Raw genomic sequence first — 16,507 nt, forward strand, 5'->3', positions numbered from 1 at the left:
CCTCAGATCCCCATTATTGATGAGAGTGAACCCCACGGAGTCATTTTTTCAGAATTACACACCAGAAGAAAGGACTCTTTGAGCAGCCAGGCTGGGAATAACTGGAATAAAATTCCCCAGCCTGTGGGGAGACAAAGACCCCTCTGGGTTTGCTTTTTGCTGCAGATTTAGGCAATGACACCAGTGGCTCAAGCAAAGCCAGGCAGCAGGAGCCTGAAGGAAAAACCAGCTCCCACTTTGCTTTTTTTCCTCCTCCTGGCAAAGCCTCTGATGGAAAAGGATTTCAGCTCCTCCTGCCAGATGGTGAAGTGAACCAGGGGCTGCAGACAGAGCTCGCCTCCAGGCTGAATTGGAAATGCCTCAGTACATTTATTTTGGTCCAGGATGCCTCCCAAGAGCTCGGCTCAGCCATCCCAGAGCAATCCCAGGGATGAGCAGGGAGCTCTTCCCACAGAGATTTTCCATCAGTGGTGGCTTGGATTCCCTCAGGTGGCTTTAATTCCCCCCTTTAATTCTCATTTGCTCTCCTGATATAACAGGACAGCTTTTTCCTCTCTCCTTGGGCTCCAACCCCTGTGTTGTCAAGAAAATCTTTTAAAAATCCTTTATCCCTTTGGAATTATTTACAATCTCCTCATCTGTGCAGCTCTGCAGCTTCCCAAGGGAGGGCTGGGAATGGGTCAGAAGCTGCCAAACCATTTCTCCAAATTCTTTCTCCCCCTACCAACCCGTTGGATGCCTTGGGAAGGGATGTTCACCCTCAGCAGAGGGAAAAGAAATTTATGGAAAGCAGTGCTCTGCTGTTCCCTCAGTTTTCTGTATTTCCCTCTCTCCTGCAGGATATTTGCTCTGGAGCAGAGGCTCCTCCTGAGCTCAGGTGCTGCCGTGAAGTCATGTCCCCACACTTATGACATCAGTGGTTGGTATGGCAACAGCTTGGGGGGAAAAAAAAAAAAAATTCCTCTTTTATTATTGTTTAAAGGGAATTATTCAGCGTGTCCCAGATCAAAAGCGCAAATATCTTGGGATGCGCCTCTGAGGAGCAGAGAAACTCAAACAGAGCCCAAAAATAGCAATATTTGGATAAGCTGGGTGACAGCCAGATTGTCCTGTGCTCATTTTCCTGTCTACATTATTCAGGGCCTTTTTTTGAAGCTGCAGGGAGCTAATTCAGGGGATGAGAGGCACCTTCCCAGGAGTTTTCCATGAGTTTTCCAGGAGCTTTGGCCTGGAGCCTCCTCTGCATGGCCCAGGCTGGCTCCAGCCTCCACTTGCTCATTGCCAGCCCCTCTGGATTCAAGGAGAGTCATTTTCTGTCTGGGCCACATGAGAAGTGCTCCCCAAATATTGCACCAGGGCTCTGAGGGAGCGCAGGAAACTCCTGGAAAACTCAGCCTGGAATGTCCAGGGCCAGGCTGGGCAGGGCTGGGAGCAGCCTGGGGCAGTGGGAGGTGTCCCTGCACTGACCCTCAGTGTCCCTTTGTGAAAAATGCATTTTATATGGCTCTACACAGGTAGTTACTATATGCATGATGTTATATGGATTAGTTGTGCTTTTGTAGTTAAAATGAAGACTTTAGTAGTTAAAAAAAAAAAAATAGAGACTCTCTATGTGGGGGGGGGAAGTTTTTTTTTTTCTTTTTAAGGATAAAATACTTTGAAGAGCACCTAAATCTTCCAAAGGAAAAAGATTTATAGCTTCTTATCAGAAGGAACTAATTTCTTCAAGCCTTGCTCAGACTGGAAGATGCCAGGGGATTAAAGGAAACAGTTGACATACAACAAACAAAATTTCTTGTTTAGAATAGAATGTATACATAGCCATAAGAGGTGTATAAATATGCAACAAGTGTATTGGCTTAAGGGTAATTCCTTTATTCACAAAACATGCTTTTCACGACTTAATGTCCGAGAGCATCCTCACGTCTGTCATTCTTTACCTTGTATTATCTTGTAATTATACTAACACTAAACTTCATTACTCTAATTGCATTACTATTTTTATAACCATGTTATTATTATTAAGCTTTTAAAATTTTCTTAAAAACCAAGTGATGGGCGTTTTTCACACCTTCCAACTCAAAGCAGACTGGAATTTGTGACTCTCCATCGTGGATGGGCTCTGCAGTCCTCAGCAGCTGCCTCCAAAGGCAGAAATTTTGCTGCTGGAAGCCTGGAGCCCAGGCTGGCTTTAGCAGGTGCTGCTTAAAGCAAGGTTTTGTTGGTGTCCTGGCTTGGAAGATGAGCATGGATTCTATTTGCCATCTGCTGGAGGTGGGGCAGTTGTCTTATCTCTCCCAAGAACAATGTCTCCCTCCAGGAGATATCTTCTGTTAATGGACCATGAATGACTCCCTGCATGGCTGGGAAAGTTCCATCAGCCCATGGGGTGATGCTCCGCCCAGAGGGAGGAGCCAAGCACTCCTACCTGCAGAAAATCAGCATTTTTGGGACATCAGGACAGCCCCTTTGCTGGATTCCCAGAGGAGCAGCTTCTTCTCTGCTGCATTCCCAGAGGGAGACCAGGCCCAACTACTCCATCCCCAGACTCCAGAGAAAACTCCACCCTGCTACAGATCCCTGCTCCAGCAGCATTCCATCTGCCACTCCAGGAGGAGCAGCCACCATTTCACTGGACTATTCCCAACACCCTGACTCCTCAGGGCGTCAGGTTTCTGACTCCATCACTAGTTTCGTTTGTACTAATTACATTTTTATTATTATTTTTTTAATTTAGTTTTTCTCCTAGTAAAGAACTGTTATTCCCATTCCCATATCTTTGCCTGAGAGCCTTTTTTAAAATTGTGGTAATTCAGAGGGAGGGGGTTTGCATTTTCCATTTCACAGGAGGCTTTTGCCTTCCTTCACAGACTCCTGTCTTTTCAAACCAAGACAGCTGGGAATATCAATCCCAGCTCCCAGCCCTTCCCTCCCACCTCTCCCCCATGGCGCCACTGGAATTTCCATCATTTCCCTGGAGGTCTCTTCCAAAGGTGTTGCTGCTGCTGAGGACAAATCCTCCTGTCAGGAATGGGATGCCCAGCACCATCCACACCCGTTGTTGATACACCATGGCGGTGTCCAGCTCCCAGACCTGCTGGGAATTGGGTTTTCCAAATGGTTTTGATCCCATGGAAATGCCAGCTGCACTTCCCAGCCCCTCTCCTGGGGACAGTCCCCAGGGCTGGGTTCCCTTCTCGCCCATCTCCCCACCTTCCCTCACCCCAAATCGTCACCCTGAGGCTCCTCTGCAGGAAATCCCAGCTGATATTCCCTGATGCCAATGGGATCTGCTTCCCACAGCTTCCCAACCCACTGATGCCATCTGAATTTTATATTTTACATCAAAAAGACCCCCAAAAACCTGAGGGCATTTCAGCAACACAAAACCACACATCACTGTGGCTCAGCAGGGATTTTTTTTTTTCTTCAAGTAATCAAATGTTTTCTTCCACAAATGAAGGGTTATTTCTTGCTAAAGTAAAACCTTTCCATTAGGAAAATATAAAGTGTGGAAGGGTGGGAGGGTTTGTGTACGTGCCGGGGCTTTTTTTGAGGAGAAACGTTGGAATTACTACTCATCATCAAAAATAGAGAGCTGCTCGGAGGCTGTGGGTGAGAAAATTGCCAACTCTTATTGAATCTCTTATTTACTTGCAAAGTAAAGGAGAAGGTAAATAAGGAGCTCTGCAAAATATCTGCATCCCTGGCAATTTCCTTGTGGGCAATCACAACCCCCACCCACGGGCTCTGCAGTAAATTGGAATCCCAGGCGTTACTTTCCTCTCCTTCTGTACATCCATTACATTTTTTGGCTCAGCAATTTTGCCTTCCACCCACTTTTGTGGCTGGGTGGAAAGAGTGGGGAGCAGGGAATAAAAAATAAAACAAAAAAAAAAAAACCCAAAACCCACTGCTGTGTTTTCAGCAGGACAAATTACAGCCAGTGTTTTATTTCCAGCTGGAATGTTCAGTGATAAATAAATGTTTGTGCTGTTGTGTCTCCAGTGAGTACCTGGATGTTTTATCTCAAATTTCCCTGCACAAGGTCTGTGGTTTTCCCCAAGTGAGATGGAAATCAAATCCTGACTTTTCTACTTAAAACCTCTATATAAAGGGATTTTTTTTTCTGCTTAACACCTTCCTTCTGTCCAAATCCATCAGATTTCTGATGGTCCAGCTGTTTCCCTCCCTTCCACAACCCTGCTTCAGGTCTGGAGCAGGCACTGAGCATGATTTGAAGATGGGCAGGTGATGGAGCCTTGTCTGGCTGGAAACCTCAGCTGATTTGTCAGAATCTGAGGTATTGGTGATTCTGAGATTGTAGAAAGTCTCTGTCTGTCAGCCCCGCTGCCAAAGCAGAAGCCATAATTGGTCTGTGCTGGTTTCCAGGTTGTTTATTCTGTTTATCTCTCACATGTTCTGCTGCCCTGCCCAGCTCTGTCCTGCAGGGCAGCGTGTGGGGCTCTGCCCTCAGTGGGATGTGACAAACATTAAATACCAGAAACTCCCTGGGCTGCATTTACAATAACGTGCCAATATCTGTCACCTACGTTGGACAGTGTGTCCCCAGCCTGAACCAACAGAAAAATGCCAACACCACAGTGAGACATGGAGGGCATGAAGAAGGAGAAAAAGGACAAGGCACACCCAATTTCCTCCAGCTTGTCCCCTTTGGAGCCCTCATCTAGAATCCTAAAATTTTACTTTTGCACCCATGCCACACTTAATTATTACTGATATCAAACACTCAGAGCTTGTAATTCACCCTGTAAGATTGAAAACTCTTTTCCATGGCCAGAGATCACAGCCAGTGTCTGTGGGGGCTCTGTCCAGGGGGTTCCTGATCCCTGCCAGGGTCCCAGGGCAGCCAGAGGGAAGCCCTGCATTCCCACACTAATTCAGCTCCATCTTCACTGCTTTCATTCCAGTCAGGATGATTTTCTCACATTTCTGCGTTTCTGGCTGCATCCTCAGCCCAGCCAGCCCAGGCTGTTCCATCAGGCCCCCAAATCCAGCACATCTCACCTGAGCCAGACCTCCCTGGGTCTCATTTGCAGCTCTATTAGAGTTTGTCAGATTAAAGTTTGCTGGAAAAATTGACAGGCAGAAACTTTGAGGGATCAGAAGAAGTTTAAATTGAAATCCTGTGTAAAACCTGTGCTAATCCTCCCCCACTGACAAATTTTAATTACCTACAGTTATTAAGGAAAAGCTGTGGTTTGTGCTTGCTGTCTTTAATTATGATTTTAGGCTTCCTTAAAGGGACAGCCCCAAAGGGAGCAGTTTAAATCAGCACTCTGGGATGGAAACGCACTTCCTTTCCCATCCTCTTCCTCATCTATTTTGCTTGGAATTGTCTTTAGTAGGATTCCCATTGGATCAGCCCCCAAAAGACAACCTCAAAACCCCTCCAGGCAATGAAAACACCCCCAGGATTGGGCAAGGGCCCACCTGGAGCCTCCACATTTCATGGATGTGTTGGAGACTTCGTGCTGTTAAATGGAAACAGTGCAGAATTTCTCAGAGTTTGCACAATAATTTTATAATAATATATTAATAATATAATAATATTTTTCCTTGTGGGCTCCAAACCCATCATTTCTTTGGTGTTTGCTCCCAAGTGACCCAAGCAGGGCCCTGCTGTCCCCTCCCAGTGTTCCTGGTGGGATTTTGCTGGTGCCACCCTGCTCTGGCACCTCTGGAGCTGCAGAATAGAAATTTCATTTCCAGCCCCAACAGCCTGGAACCAGAATTGTACAATCTCAAACCTCCAGGGCTTCTCCTCGCTTCCCATAAAGATTTCATGGCCCAAGTCAGAAATCCCTCAGCTCTGTCCTTCCCCTGTTCCACTGCTGAGCTCAGCCCCGGGCTCTGCCCAGCACCAGGAGCTGCCAAGCCCCTCTGTCTTGGTTTGAAAAGGCAGGAGTTTGTGAAGGAAGGCAAAAGCCTCCTGTGAAATGGGAAAGGTTCTGTGCCTCCTGACCCCCCATCCTGAGCCTGTTTGGAGCTGAGTGAGAATCACTGCAAAGCTGCACCTCTGATCCCAGAGATTTTGGAGCTTGTCCAGCTCATCCCTCCCTGGAGCCACCTCCCAGCTTTGTTTACTCGTGTGGAAGCCACGGGAGGGACTCTCAGGAGCCATCCTGCCTTCTCCACGGAGCCATCGGCTCCAGCTGGAGCAAGGCTGGTGACGGGGCTTCACTCCGTGATTTACTGCATCCAAAATTCCTTTCCTGCAGGCAAAATTCCCACCAGCGCCTGTGGATGTGCCCCAGCTCATTAATTGGATGGTGGTGGTGTTTGGAGGGAAGGGAAAGGAAAAGAAATGTTGTTTTTCCCCAAGCCATCACTCTCCTGCACGCACGAGCAGCCCGAAATTAAAGCACTGCAGCTCTGCAAGGGCTCTTAGCTTCACATCCTAATTGCTTAATTAAGCTGTCTTGATCCAGGTAATAATTGCAAACTTTCTATCTGAGGAAGGTTTGCTGAGTTAAGCAAGAACTGCTGAAACATTTGGGGTTTTGATGGAGCTGCCTGCTCTGTGTTTCCTTCTGTTTTCTGGGAAAAGCCTCCTGGGGCCAAACTCTGGTTTTCTTTCACCCAAATTGAGGTGTGGGACCAGTTTTAGTGCTGGGGGAGCCACAGAATGCTCCTGGCACAACCATTCCCTCACCTGGGAATGGGAAACCCAGGAACAGCAAACCCAGCCAGCTCTGCACTTACCTGAGACTTTGGCACTTGAGCAGCAATAAAAATCGATTTTAAATTGTATTAAAACACCCAGAGAAACAGCACAGTACAAATTTTTCTGCTGCTTCCCTCCCAGATGAACCAGGCTCCCCTGTGTTGTCAATGCTTTGTGTCAGAAAAGGGGAGAAACCAAAAAAAAAACCCAAATAAGACCTTGCAGGGTCAGGGATGTGGCAGCCTGGGCAGTGCCCTGTGACCCTCCAGCCTTGCAGTTCTGGGTCACCCTAATGCAGAGTTAAATTGGATTGTGGGGGGAAATCCTTCCCTGGGAGGTGGGCACGCCTGGCACAAGGACTGCAGAGCCCATCCACGATGGAGAGTCACAAATTCCAGGCTGCTTTGGGTTGGAAGGTGTGAAAAACGCCCATCACTTGGTTTTTAAGAAAATTTTTAAAAGCTTAATAATAATAACATGGTTATAAAAATAGTAATGCAATTAGAGTAATTAAGTTTAGTGTTAGGATATTTACAAGATAATACAAGGTAAAAAATTATGGACGTGAGGATGCTCTCGGACATTAAGCCCTGAAAAGCATGTTTTGTGAATAAAGGAATTACTTTAAACCAATACACTTGTTGCATATTTATACACCTCTTATGGCTATGTATACATTCTATTCTAAACAAGAAATTTTGTTTGTTGTATGTCAACTGTTTCCTTTAATTCCCTGGCATCTTCCAGTCTGAGCAAGGCTTACAGAAATTAGTTCCTTCTGATAAGAAGCTATAAATTTTTTTTCCTTTGGAAGATATAGGTGTTCCTCGAAGTATTTTATCCTTAAAAAGAAAAAAACTTCCCCCTCACATAGAGTCTCTCTTTTTTTTTTTTTAACTACTAAAGTCTTCATTAACTACAAAAGCACAACTAATCAATATAACATCGTGCATATAGTAACTACCTGTGTAGAGCCATATAAAATGCATTTTTCACAAAGGGACACTGAGGGTCAGTGCAGGGACACCTCCCACTGCCCCAGGCTGCTCCCAGCCCTGCCCAGCCTGGCCCTGAACATTCCAGGCTGAGTTTTCCAGGAGTTTCCTGCGCTCCCTCAGAGCCCTGGTGCAATATTTGGGAAGCACTTCTCATGTGGCCCAGACAGAAAATGACTCTCCTTGAATCCAGAGGGGCTGGCAATGAGCAAGTGGAGGCTGGAGCCAGCCTGGGCCATGCAGAGGAGGCTCCAGGCCAAAGCTCCTGGAAAACTCATGGAAAACTCCTGGGAAAGTGCCTCTCATCCCCTGAATTAGCTCCCTGCAGCTTCAAAAAAAAAGTCCCTGAATAATGTAGACAGGAAAATGAGCACAGGACAATCTGGCTGTCACCCAGCTTATCCAAATATTGCTATTTTTGGGCTCTGTTTGAGTTTCTCTGCTCCTCAGAGGCACATCCCAAGATATTTGTGCTTTTGATCTGGGACACACAGGTGGGCAGGTCCTGGCACAGGTGCCCAGAGGTGCCCCTGGATCCCTGGCAGTGCCCAAGGCCAGGCTGGATGGGGTTTGAGCACCTGGGACAGGGGAAGGTGTCCCTGCCCATGGGATGGGATGAGTTTTAATGAGTTTTAAGCCCCTTCCACCCCAAAGCACTCCGTGACCCCATGGGAGCAGCACGGACCCCATCAGGTCCATCCATCCCCCACGTTTTCCTCACCCTGTTTTCTCCCAGTTCCATTTGTTTCCACACTGGGACAAGGATCTGCAATATATTTTCACTCAGAGATTTGGATCAGAAAGCCACCAGCTGAGATTGATATTGTCATGCTCCGACTTTGCAGGGGCCTCCAGAATAAATTTCTCATTATTAGACACCAAGACTGCCGTTGCAGCCCCTCCATCCTCGTTCCTCCAGGCAATTTCCCCCAGAACCCACCTCAAGCTGTGCTTTGGTGCTCAAGGTCCCTCCTGGCTCCTTCTCCCACGTGTGAGAGCCAGGAGGGAATTTTCCAGCAGCTTCCCTGTGCCTGCTGCTGTTCCCATCTCCTGCAGATCACAAACCACATTAATTTCCTTGTCCTTTCCTTGTCCCTCCCCTGGCAGGGAGCATCCTGCAGCCCCTGGGGCTCTGCTTTTGCCCCCTGTGTTCCCATCCTTCCCCTCCCGAGCATCTCCCCCATCCCAGAGCGCTTTTTCAGCAGGGGTGGCAGGAGATTTCTTCTCACCGAGGCCACCGGGGTCACAGGGCGCTGTTTAGGATCTTCCCACAAAGTCCATTGAGCAGGATTTACACACAGCAGCTCCCGGCCATAAAACCCCGATGATTTTCACCTGCTTTACACCCAGGGCCAGCAGCATTTTAGGGCAGTTTAAGTCCGGCACATTTCTGCTTTTCTCCTTTCCCAGCTCCGTGTGCTGCCCCAGAAACAAGCCCAGGATAACTCGGAGGAATCCCCTGGGATTCAGGAAGAGCCTTTTTTTTTAATTTTATTTTTTCCAGCAGCTCCACCTTGAGAGCCTGGGGGTATCTCCAGCGCTTTCCCCTAGAGAGGAGCCCCCCAAACCCATCCCTGGCACTGCTGCTGCTGGGGAAAAATCCCAGGCACAGCATCCCACCAGCTGCAGGGAGAAATTCCAGTCCCTCACCCAGTTCCTAACGATTTTCTTCAGCTGAGAAGCCAAAAAAAAGGAGCAGCATCTCCTCGCCAGTCGGGCGAGAAGTTCCCTTTAAAATCCAGCTGTCAGGGATAAAATGCAAATAGGTGCACGCAGGGCAGCAAAGAAGTGATCTGATGCCTTTGATTGTTCCTGCCTGAGCCTCGTAAGTCATCGCTGCCTCAATGCTGTGCCCTGCTTGCTAATTCCTGCCATTACTGCTCCATTTATCCACGAGCATCATCGGTTTGAATTACAAATGTTGGTTTAATATGGTGCTGATGAGATGGCAGGCATTTACTAAAAGTACAGCGGCAACCTACTTTGGGGAGAATACAGATTTTATTGGTTTTTTTTTTCTTCCCCCCCTTCAAATAAGTAATAACACAAAAGGAAGTAGCATCTCTGGCAGCAGTTTCAAAGGCAATTGGAACAATTTTGCAAAGGATTTTCTGCTCTCTGTAATCATGCACTTTATTCTTTTGATTTGCCCTCGCTCTGATGCTCGGGGTGCCTGGGGGGAACGAGGCCCTTCACCTGTTTTATGTGCAGAGATTGTCTCACACAGGGTTGGAATCACATCTCAGTCCTCACACGGGGTTGGAATCACATCTCAACCCTCACACGGGGTTGGAATCACAGCTCAGTCCCCACACGGGGTTGGAATCACATCTCAACCCTCACACGGGGTTGGAATCACATCTCAGTCCTCACACGGGGTTGGAATCACATCTCAACCCTCACACGGGGTTGGAATCACAGCTCAGTCCTCACACGGGGTTGGAATCACATCTCAGTCCTCACACGGGGTTGGAATCACAGCTCAGTCCTCACACGGGGTTGGAATCACATCTCAACCCTCACACGGGGTTGGAATCACATCTCAACCCTCACACGGGGTTGGAATCGTATCTCAACCCTCACACGGGGTTGGAATCACATCTCAGTCCTCACACGGGGTTGGAATCACATCTCGACCCTCACACAGGGTTGGAATCACATCTCGACCCTCACAGGGGGTTGGAATCACATCTCAGTCCTCACACGGGGTTGGAATCACATCTCAGTCCTCACACGGGGTTGGAATCACATCTCGACCCTCACAGGGGGTTGGAATCACATCTCAATCCTCACACAGGGTTGGAATCACATCTCAACCCTCACACAGGGTTGGAATCACATCTCGACCCTCACACAGGGTTGGAATCACATCTCGACCCTCACACGGGGTTGGAATCACATCTCAATCCTTCCCACTGGGTCGGGTATTGCCCATGGGGTGGGAGGGATGCTCGGAGTGTGGGAGCTCTGCCCCTCAGCATTCCCGGTGTCCCACACCGGTGAGTGTCACCTCTGCAGGAAATCCCAGCTGATATTCCCTGATGCCAATGGGATCTGCTTCCCACAGCTTCCCAACCCACTGATGCCATCTGAATTTTATATTTTACATCAAAATGACCCCCAAAAACCTGAGAGCATTTCACAAAACCACCCATCACTGTGGCTCAGCAGGGATTCTTTTTTCTTCAAGTAATCCAATGTTTTCTTCCACAAATGAAGGGTTATTTCCTGCTAAAGTAAAACCTTTCCATTAGGAAAATATAAAGTGTGGAAGGGTGGGAGGGTTTGTGTTCGTGCCGGGGCTTTTTTTGAGGAGAAACGTTGGAATTACTACTCATCATCAAAAATAGAGAGCTGCTTGGAGGCTGTGGGTGAGAAAATTGCCAACTCTTATTGAATCACCTGTGTGAGCCACTCCTGGGCACCACCAGGAGCCTGGCATCCTTGCAAATGATGTGAGTGAGGCAAAAAGAGCTCTGGGAAAGGACTGGAGTCACATCCCAGTGCTACATCACCTTTTCCTACCTCCCTCTGATAGTAAAAGGGTTTTAAAATCATGGGGATTTAGGGTTAAAAGGAAAAATAAGCTTAGTAGGCCCTGGAAAAAGAAACACCCTAAGCACATGAAGAACTTGTACTTGCTAGAACTGCACCTGTGTGGCTAGTACACGATAAATGATATAATTGTTAGATGTGATGATTGTTTAGTAATTAAATATAATTACTGTTTAATCATAAGAATAATCATGAGAAACTGTGGTCAGGGGCCTAAGAAAGATCACGAGAAACTCATGTCAATGTATACAATAGAACAATATAAGTTTAATATGTAATTTATGTAAGGATAGAATATAAAATACATTCAGCTCGATAGCCGTGTCGGAGTCAGATTTGGGTGTGCACCCCTGATTCCCAGAGCTCTCAATAAAAGCACCTGCAGATAATGATATTCTGTGATTCTGTGTGTTCCTGAACGCTGACACCTCCCTGCCCCACACCCCCGGTGCTGATGGAGCATCAACTCCCTGGGAGCAGGAGCTGTCTGCAGGCTGATGGAAAAGCAAAAAAAAGCCAAATATCCAAGGGGCTGGAGGCAGCTGGGAGCGTTTGATTCCGCTGCAGAGCAGGGATGAGTTCATCCCCCCGCAGCCCCTTCCTGGCGGAGCGATCGCCCAAAGCTCAGTTAATTCCCATCGAGCGCTGTCTCCTGGATTAAAGGAGGGGTTTTGATCCGAGCTGTTGTGAATCCCTCTCACGCAGGAGGGCCGGGGCTGCTCTCCCGGGATATTGATCCTTGTCCTGCCCGCAGGCAGCGGGGCCGGCACTGCCTGGGGCTGGGAGCCGCTGAGCATCAGCCAGGTGAAATTCCAGCTTTTCTGAGGGGAGAATCACAGCCAGGTGAAATTCCAGCTTTTCTGAGGGGAGAATCACAGCCAGGCACAATTCCAGCTTTTCTGAGGGGCAACATCACAGCCAGGCACAATTCCAGCTTTGCCGAGGGGTACCATCACAGCCAGGTTCAATTCCAGTTTTTCTGAGGGGCAACATCACAGCCAGGCACAATTCCAGCTTTTCTGAGGGGTACCATCACAGCCAGGCACAATTCCAGCTTTTCTGAGGGGTACCATCACAGCCAGGTTCAATTCCAGTTTTTCTGAGGGGCAACATCACAGCCAGGCACAATTCCAGCTTTTCTGAGGGGTACCATCACAGCCAGGCACAATTCCAGCTTTTCTGAGGGGTACCATCACAGCCAGGTGCAATTCCAGCTCTTCTGAGGGGTAGCATCACAGCCAGGTGCAATTCCAGCTCTTCTGAGGGGTAGCATCACAGCCAGGTACAATTCCAGCTTTTCCAAGGGGAGAATCACATTCAGGTTCAATTCCAGCTTTTCCAAGGGGTAACATCACAGCCAGGCGCAATTCCAGCTTTTATAAGCGGGAAGAACATCACAGCCAGGTGCAATTCCAGTTTTTCCAGAAGGGACAGCATCACAAGTGGAATTCCAGCTTTTATAAGGGGATACCACACAGCCAGCTGGAATCCCACCTTTTATAAAGGGGAGCATCACAGCCAGATGGAATTCCAGCTTTTCCAAGGTGGAGCATCACAGCCAGGTGCAATTCCAGTTTTTCCAAGGGGAGAGCATCACAGGTGTAATCCAAATTCTTCCAAGGTAGGGGGGAGCATTACAGCCAAGTGTAATCCCAATTCTTCCAAGGTAGGGGGGAGCATTACAGCCAAGTATAATCCCAACTCTTCCAAGGTAGGGGGGAGCATTACAGCCAAGTGTAATCCCAATTTTTCCAGCAGGGACAGGGTGAGAGGAGCTGGGGGAAGTGCAGCATCTCCCCGTCAGCACCTGCCCCAGCTGCTCTGGCAGGGAACAGCAGGCTGGCAGTGTTTCCAAAGTGAAAGGAAATGAATGTTCTGGGGGCTTGGGGAGGCACAAACCCCAAGGCAATATTTACACCGGGCTGTGCTGTGTCAGGCGTGGGTTACTCATCCCTCCCTGCAGGTACCGAGTGACAGCAGCAGCCTGTGACTCACTGGCGGGGTCTGCTGTGCTTGGAATGACCCCAAAATCATAAAAGTCCCTTTTTCCCCTAGCCCAGCAGCTGAAAAGGTCTGGAATGCATGAAGTTGAGCTTTCAAGGTTGTTTATTTTTCCTTATCTATAACATTTGCTGTCTGACCTGCCAAGGTCCAGCTAGTACAGAATCCATGGCAGTCTGCCCCAAGTCTTGGGTGGCTCCCACATGATATACTCAAAATTATGTGTTATGTTTACAGATTTGTGCCAATACCCACCACCTATGTTAGACTGCGGATCTCTACCTTAAACCAATAAAAAGTGTCACCATCACACCAAGACATGGAGGACAAGAGAAGGAGAAAAAGGTCAGGACACAAATCCGACCATCTTGTCCCCAGAACCCCATTCTAAAACCCCCAAAATTCTACTTTTTCACCCTGTGTTAACTCAGCTACCACACTACTCAAACCCTTGTGGCTTGTAATTCCTCATACAGAGTTGGCAGCTTTTTCCACTGGCTAAAATGGAAGCCACAGCTGTTTTTGACTTCATCCCAAGGTCCCTGAGCCCCTGGCAGGGTCTGGGGACAGCCAGGGCAGGCAGAGGGATGTGCTGGCCTCTGCCATCTCCTGCCAACACCCAGCACTGCCCCTTCCCCAGGCCAGAAACAACCCCAGGGAGCAGCAGCCACTGGATAACTGCAAGAAATGTGCTGATAACTGCAAGAAATGTGCTGATAAATACAATAAATGCGCTGATAAATGCAATAAATGTGCTGATAAATGCAAGAAACGTGCTGATAAAAGGGCACAGCAGTGCCAGGGCTGGAGCAGCCCCTCCAGGCTGGGCTGGTGCTCTGCTGTCACCACCTGACACAGACAGGGCAGCTGACCTGGCACTAATTTGTCCATTAAAACATCACAGCCAGGAGGAATTCCAGTTTTTCCAAGGGGAGAGTATCACAGCCAGGTGTAATTCCAGTTTTTTTTAAGTGGAGAGCATCACAACCATGTGCAACTCCAGTTTTTCCAAGGGGAGAGAATCACAGCCAGGTGCAATTCCAGTTTTTCCAAGGAAAAGCATCACAGCCATGTGCAATTCCAGTTTTTCCAAGGGGAGAGCATCACAGGCAGGTGTAATTTCAGGTTTTTTTAAGTGGAGAGCATCACAACCATGTGCAACTCCAGTTTTTCCAAGGGGAGAGCATCACAGCCAGGTGCAATTCCAGCTTTTCCAAGGGAACCTTCAGATACCTAAGATGCAACACAAAAAGGGAAAGCAGGGTGGGATATTTTCCAGGAGCTGTGTGGCAAAGGGGCTCCCCAGGAGCAGACAGAGCTGGGCCCCACTCTGCTGGTTTAAAATGCCTCAGGTCGCTTTGCAGCACCCAAAAATCTGCTCCAGCCTGGAACACAAAGCTGGAGGGGCTCACTTTGGAGATAACACCTTCACCAAAAGCCCAGAACTGGTGCCTCAGTTTCCCCACTCCTCCCACCATCACCTGAGCAGCATCAAGGGAGGTCCAGGGGGACATAAAACACCTCGAGGGTTTGGCAGGAGCTTTGCATGCAAACATTAATCCCCAAGAATGATTAATTACTATTTGCCTCCTATTATTGTTTGTTTTCCATCAGCATCCTTGCTTTGGTTCTCTGCTGAATCCCACTCCTGATGCCAAGCCAGGGATATTTTAGGAAATGCAGATTATATAATATTTACATCTGTGCCACTTGTTTATTCCTCTCTGTTGGTTAATTTTATTACTGCTCCTCTCTCACGAAAGCAGTGATTTGCAGAGCCAAAAGCAGGCTGTGTGATTTCAAGGATGCACTAATTTTAATAATTAAAAAGCTGCTGCCTTCCATCTGCCCAGGGAGGGAAGGAGAGGCAGCGGGAGGGCACGAGGCTCTGGCTGGGAAATCCTGCTCTGAACCAACCCAATGCTCCCTCAAAAAGTGATGGGTCCTCACCCGGTTGTGAGGGTTTCTCTTGGTTTTCTTCTCTGGGAAGAGAAAAGAGATTCTGAGAAGGGAGAATAAGTAATTATGGGATTTTCTGAGGGCTTGAGGAGGAGCTGAAAAACTTGGAGTGAAATAAAGATGCGTTTCCCACTGGTCAGAACCGTCTCCTTTGACAGAAATGTGAAGTTTGCAGCTAAGCCAAGGTTCTGCTCCTTGGTGTGGCCACAGAGGAGCAGCCAACTTGAGGGAAATGTTCTTGTCCCCATCAAACAGAGCCTGGGGACCCCAAAATGCAGCCCAGCCCTGTGGGGACCCACCCCCAGAAAGGACAGGGACACTGGCACAGGGCCACCAAAACAGGGGCCGTTCAAAACAGCCCCACAGGGGACCAGCGGGGCACAACAAAGCCCATTTTGCAATTCCAGAGTGGTTTAAAAAGCCCCAAAAGCTGTCAGGTGTGGAGCAGCCCTGGGGCTCTCCTAGAGCTGCTCTTGGGTTGGGTGGGTGGGTGCTGGGATGGGGACTCCAAAGAGCAGAAAAAAGCAGTTCTGATGGTCAGGGAGGAATTCACACCGCTGGAATTGCACTTTCCGAGGATGGAAATCCCACAGCCATCCCTGGGTTTGCTCTTTTCCAGGCCCTGGGTGCTCAGTTGCCCATCAAACCCAGCCCTCCCCACATTCCTGCTGTTCCCTGATGGAAAAGTTCTAGGCATGGATGGAAAACCCCACCGAGCTGCCCAGCACCACTCCAGAGCCCTGAACTGAGCCTCCACCTCTCCTGTTTGACAGAACTCCTGCAGGATTTCCTCTGTGACCACAAAAGCAGCACCTGGGGAGGGCTGAGACAACAGAGGTCAGAAGCATTTCAGGAAACAAACCCCCCTGGTACTGCTGGCACAGCCCAGCAGGGAATCTGAGGAGCAGAATGCAAAGAAAACACAAAATATGCAGATCAGAGCAGGGAGGGGACAGTGGGACACCAGGCAGGGGGGTCTCTCCATGGCAGGAGCTCTTTGCAGATGTCTGTGCTGGCAGCAAGGGGAAGAGATTTGTTTGTGGAGAGGAAAAATAATCTTTTCATTCGGCTGGTGCATCAAAACCTGAAAGTTCATCCCCGAAAGACACAAATCACTGGCATTGCTTCCCACAACAAAAGCTGGATGGTGGCAGGGCCACCAAACACGGCTGCTCAGGGGACACTTGGTGGTGCCCAGCACTGCAGCATCCCACACAGCCCCTGCTCCAGCCTGGCCACAAAAATAAATAACCCTGAGCATGATGTTGGCTTGGATAATTGCTGCCTCTCCTCCTTTCCTGCTTAGGAA

The sequence above is a fragment of the Lonchura striata genome, chromosome 22, assembly GCF_046129695.1.
Source record: "Lonchura striata isolate bLonStr1 chromosome 22, bLonStr1.mat, whole genome shotgun sequence".
NCBI lineage: Eukaryota > Metazoa > Chordata > Aves > Passeriformes > Estrildidae > Lonchura > Lonchura striata.